Raw genomic sequence first — 6,032 nt, 5'->3', positions numbered from 1 at the left:
CCCGATCAATCGAGCCAGTTGGGGCTGGATGAACAGGACCCCGTGGAGGGATGGATGAACAGGACGACCCGTGGAGGGCTAGATGAATAGTAGATGGTCGAGGGGTGGATGAACAGTAGCCCGTGGAGGGGTGGTTGAACAAGAGCCCGTGGAGAGGGGTGGTTGAACAGTAGCCGGTGGAGTAGCACGCAGTGGAGGCTGGATGAACAAGAGCCCGTGGATGAACAGTCGCAGGTGGGGGCTGGAGGAGATCGACGGTGGATGAACAGTAGCCCGTGGAGGCTGGAGGAGGTCGACGGTGGAGATGAACAATATCCCGTGGAGTCCCGTTTTGCGGTAGGCTACACCCCTCCCGTTGAACAGGACCCCCGTTTTGACCGTAGCGCTCCAACACAAGTCTGTTTCGGCCATTTTGTGGTACGCCACACCCCTCCCAATGAACAGGACCCCCGTTTCGACCATAGCGCTCCAACACAAGTCCGTTTCGTCCGTTTTGCGGTACGCCACACCCCTCCCGATCAACAGGATCCCTGTTTCGACCATAGGTGGACCGTTTCCTCCGTTTTGCGGTACACCACACCCCTCCCGATGAACAGGATCCCGTTTTGAACATGGCCAGTCGAACACAAGGCCGTTTCCTCCGTTCTGTGGTACGACAGGCCTCGTTTCCATCACCTGTTCCGCCCAAGCCCTCCCGATGAACACAATGACGTATTCTGTTCCGACCCAGCTGGTTGGCTCCCCATGAACACGACGACGACGTTGTTTCTCCGTTCCGACCCAACCATGTACACGAGCCCTGGCGGTATGTATGCGCGAGTAGGCGTTCGAGACCCCGCCCGTATCTACGTACGTGGCCGTATTTTCTCTCTTGCACCCTGGCCGCTGTATGTACGTGTACATGCTACGTGCGCGCCTCTACTACGACATGTGCACACCTATACTACGACACGTGCGCGCCTCTACATCCACCAGTATGTACCTACACATTCACGACCAGAATGACAACGCTACATATGCTTCGAACAGGTGGGTCCCGACTGTCAGGCACTTCCTTGCGTGTGAAGATGTAGCTGGTGGGTCCCAGCAGTCAAGGGGCGAATCATTTTTTTGGACGCACTTCCTTGTGTGCGAAGATGTAGCTGGTTGGTCCCAGCAGTCAGGGCGGCGAATCGTTTTTTTTTGCCCGAACGCACTTCCTTGCGTGCGAAGATGTAGCTGGTGGGTCCCAGCACTCAGGGGGAAACTTTTTTTTCGCGAAATACGGTGGCCCGTCTGGTGGGTCCCTGCTGTCAGGTGGAGGAATAATTAATTTGCGCATAATAAGGAGGCACTTCCTTGCTGCGGCCATGGACCCACCTGTCAGCCTCTCCACGTACAGTCCACTTCAGATGCATGTCGGTCATTGACAACGTTGACCAGGCCACGCCGAGAGCACCAGGGCGGTGGACGACGGCGAGGTATAGGAAGGGAACGAGATGGAGGCAGGGAAGACTCAGCAGTTGTTTCCCGCACGGAGGGGAGTACGACTGTATGAGGGTTTACTCGTTCGTTTGTCGTCACCGGAGAATAACAATAGGTGTGGGTGAGTAGAGGGATGGCTAGGACAGCGATGGGAGTACGGTGGGGCGGTGAGGCCTGCACGACATCACAGCCGACCGCAGGGAGGAGGGAGTAGGCAGTCCCGTCGGCACTTGTTTGAGCGGCTGGAGCAGGAAGAGCAGAGATTGAAGAATCACGACGACCGTTGGATGGAAATCCAACAGTCACTGCTTGTGCGTCAACCTTTTTTTTAGGAAAGCCTCAAATATGTGGAAAACAGCATACAACCCATCTGCCATTATTCTAATAATTTACAACCCATTTGCTAATTCTTAAGGTCTTTTTTGGATCCCATATTATTTTTGTTAGCATTACAGCCCATATTGTGGCCACGGTTAAAAAATTATACGAAATTTTGCTTATTTTGGTGTGGTCCGACCTGTTTTTAATCCGAAAATTTCGAGTCACATTCAAACTGATTTTAAAAATAAATGTATATCAATATAAAATCCAACAAATTGTCCACGCATAAAAATCAATGCAATTTAAAATCTCGAAATGAAAAAAAGAAATTTGAAACTAATTGCCGGTTTCATGTGTTTTAAAAATCTACAGCCCAATTCTCATTACTGATAGGCCATTTTCTCGGCCAGCCAAATGAAGCTCTCCTCGTCTTGAAAGATTTGCAGCCCAACAGGCCTCACAAAGCGACTTACTTGGCAAATCACAAAAAAACTGGGATGTTGCCGTGGACCCAGCTGTCAGCCTCTCCACGTACAGTGCTCTTTCGATGGAAGTCGTTCGTTGACCACATTGACCATGCCGCGCCAAGAGCACCAAGCCGGTGGACGATGCCGAGGCCTAGGAAGGGGAAGACGCGGAGCCGGGAAAGACGCGGCAGTGGATGCCCATGCGAAGAGGAGTACGAGGGTTCACTGGTTCGGCTGCGGCGTGAGGCTACCGTCACCACAGAATAACAAGGGGTGTGGGTGAGTAGAGGGATGCCCTGGGCCAGGGTGGGAGTAGTAGGGGGCGGTGAGGCCTCCGCGGCATCACAGCCAGCCACGAGAGGCAGGAGCACGCGGCACGACCAGCGCTGCTTTGGGCGGCTGGAGCAAGAAGACCAGAGATTGAAGAAGCACTACGGCCGTTGGATGGACATTGTACGGTCACTGCAGCTAGAATCGTTTATATTGACTAAGTTGACAAAGCCCTTGGTATGCTTCAACGTAGTAGGTCCATAGCTTGGATTTGGCAGAGAACATATAGCCCATTTGCGATTTGTAAGAATGTACAACCCGTTGTTTAATTCTAATGGAATTTACTACAACCCCTTTACAGTTTCTTAAAAGTACAACCCAACTTCTAGCTAGGACAATGATTAATAATTTAAAACAAGCGCTCAAAACAGAATTCAAAAAAAAATTCCCACATTTTGATGGGATCCGAAATATTTTTATCCAAAATTTCTAGTTAGGTTAAATATAATTTCAAAATATTAGGTTAAAATCCTACGAAATATCGCGCGCGCAACAAGGAATGAAATTAAAATTTTCAAATTCCAAAAACAATATATTTTTTAAACTAATTACGTGCTTGGTGCATAGTTACTGCCCATTTATTATAATTACATCCCATTTATTACTTCTTAAAGTCCATTTTCTTGTCAAGCCTAATGCATATCTCCTAGGAAAGTTTGCAGCCCAGCGGGGCGAAGAATAACAAGTTGACCCAGATATTGTGTACAATTGTCAGCCCAGTTGCATTGCTGATGTTAAAAAAAAGGCATGTGTAGTACAGTACAACCTAACATGGTTACTCAGCCCACATTCAGCGACGCCGGAAAGGCCCAAACAAGGCTTCTGTACAACTTTTTGAAGTCACTAAGCTGAATTAATAACTTAAGAAAAAAGTTAGATTATAGTGGAACCTAATTAAAAGTTGTCACGAGCAAATAAATAATTCAACGGGTCCCACTCGTGCGTGTGAGCATGTGTGTGTGTGCGTGTGTGTGTGTGTATGTGTGTGTGTGTGTGTGTGTGTTTGAGAGAGAGAGAGAGAGATAGAGAGAGAGAGACCCATCGGTCGATGCTCGTAAATACATCTTTCAGCCATATGCATTGCTGATGCTCAGTAAAAACTTATATAGTTGACACAATCATATAGAACATCATAGCACACTGAACTTGCATACAAAAATTTCACGCAGGCGGCACAATCAGGATGGAAGCAGTGGATCGCTACGGGAAGGCTATGTTGAAACCAACGAAGTCGTACATAACGGTTCAACGTCTTTATCAATGACGAGGAAATATCTTGAATGTTGTGCAAAGAAAACAGACAGACAACACAATAAGTTCTACTAGCACATTAAGTTGATGTACAACCCTTTCTAAAAAAGTTCAGGTACAAAATTAGAACAGGTCACAATCAAATGTAGTGGCATATCAGTGCTTCACACCCATAGCTTGGATTTAACTAGTATCTGACAAGATTCAGTTGTTACCTCAAATTAGAGCACATCCAGGCAGCCAGCCCTGCCTCTTCTCCCAAAGAAGTAGTGGCCTTCGCCGCGCGATGGAGTAGGCCCTGTGCCATCCATCGTTCCGAGCAACACGGGGAAAGTCTGACGTTGACTCCTGTAATGGATGTCGTCGACAGATCCTGGCACCAGTGGCGGCGGCAGGACTTTGATTGATGGATTGACCACTTCTTCGACATGCACGAACACTCGATACAGGTACATCCCTAATGTGGTCCACGGCGGCCTTGGTGGCGACGAGTAGTACAACCCCAGTTCCTGCACCGGTATCTCAACACCAATCACCTTCAGTATGGTGGATGGCTTCTTCATCCATGCCATAACCATGAGAGCCCAGTTGTCTGGAGGAACAAACATACTTACGAGCTCACCTCCAAGGTTGTTGATAAGCTCATTCATGGACTCGCTGTTCCAAGCACGTCGAGGCATGCCATGGAAGGTAAGCTTTGTTAAAAACTCAAGCTCAGAGGGCACCGAGCTCCATCCTGGGTGCCACCGATCAAAGCTCACCAGCGCGCCATCACAGAACAAACACCGGGAAGATTCGAACACACGACTGCAGTCGAAAGTTGTCTGGAACCTGACGAAGAAATCAGCAGGTGGCGGACAGACTTCGATGAGCAAGTAACTTATTTGGATGCCGTGCGCAATGCCAAGAGCTTTGACAAGGTCGTCCGGCAAGACGGGAGGCCGGTCGCCGTTGATGGTTACCATCAGCACTTTGCCGGCAAACTGGTCGTCAAGCGTCGCCATGCCACTGTTGAGCGACAATACGCAGCGACCGAAGGTAGGACGGACCTCAGGATCTCCGGCTCGGAGATCCACGTTGACCGGTAACATGATAGTGCGCTTGAGTACAGGGAGTACAGGAGGGGGATTTAGGGGAACTGGAGTAGGAATCGAGATTCCAGAGGTGGGGGAGGGGAGGGGGACTGGGGATGAAAAGGTAGCATGAATTTCGAGCACGCGCCAATATGCTCTCGGCGCGCAAGCGCACGAAAACACCGGTGGCGCCCACATGTCGGCCTAAGAGTCCTTATTCTTTCTTTTTTGGAGAGCCCGACCTTTTTTTCAGGATCTTTTGAGAGCCCGACCTGAGAGTCATAATTGACATGTTTGGCATTGCGTTTCTACTCAGCGCATATTCAACGACACCTCACTGGCCCAAACAAGTGTACATCATCAAAAAGACACTGAGCTCAAATTATATAACTTGAAAAAAGGAGATATACTATGAACATTAGAGAATGATGATGTCACACCCTAGCTAGTTCATGCATTAGAGTGTTGCATCATGTTTATTCTTTCATCAGAAACCTGAAATGGGGATGACAGAACCCCCAGCCCCCTCTGAAACCAACTAGGGTTTACTAAAAACTTTTTCAATGAACCTGAAATGCCCTTCTAAAATGCCCATCATTTTTGTCTTGGTTCAGAACCTCTGCCAGAAGTGATGCACATTTTCCTACGTCATCTTAGGGTCTTTGAATTAAATCATAGATATTTGAATTTGGGCATTTAAAATTATATAAAATATTTAAATTCTCAAATATCTCCAAACTAAAATGTTTCATGTTGGAAATAATCCAACTATGGACCAGGAGTAGTTTGGTGATTTTAGGAGTTGCCTAAGTATTTTTGATAAATCAACAAAGTGGCAGAAGTATTAAAAAACAGAAAACAGGAAAAAAATAGAAAAACTTACCTGGCGCCCAGCACCCGGCCCACCTGCCGGCCCAGCCCAGCGCCGCTCCAGCGAGCTGCTTGCCGGCCAGGCAGGCAGGCAGGTGCCCGACGGCGACCGCAGCGCGCGCCACGCAGCTGCTCGCCGCCTCGCCGCTCCCCTCGCCCGGTGACGTCGTGGATCGCTCTCCCTCTCTCCCCCGAACCTCCCAGACACCCCCTCTCCTCTCCAGCTCCTCCCCCTCGCGCCCCCCAGCCATGGCCG

This window comes from Triticum dicoccoides, chromosome 1B (assembly GCF_002162155.2).
Source record: "Triticum dicoccoides isolate Atlit2015 ecotype Zavitan chromosome 1B, WEW_v2.0, whole genome shotgun sequence".
Lineage (NCBI taxonomy): Eukaryota > Viridiplantae > Streptophyta > Magnoliopsida > Poales > Poaceae > Triticum > Triticum dicoccoides.
Note: the sequence above shows the minus strand (reverse complement) of the source record.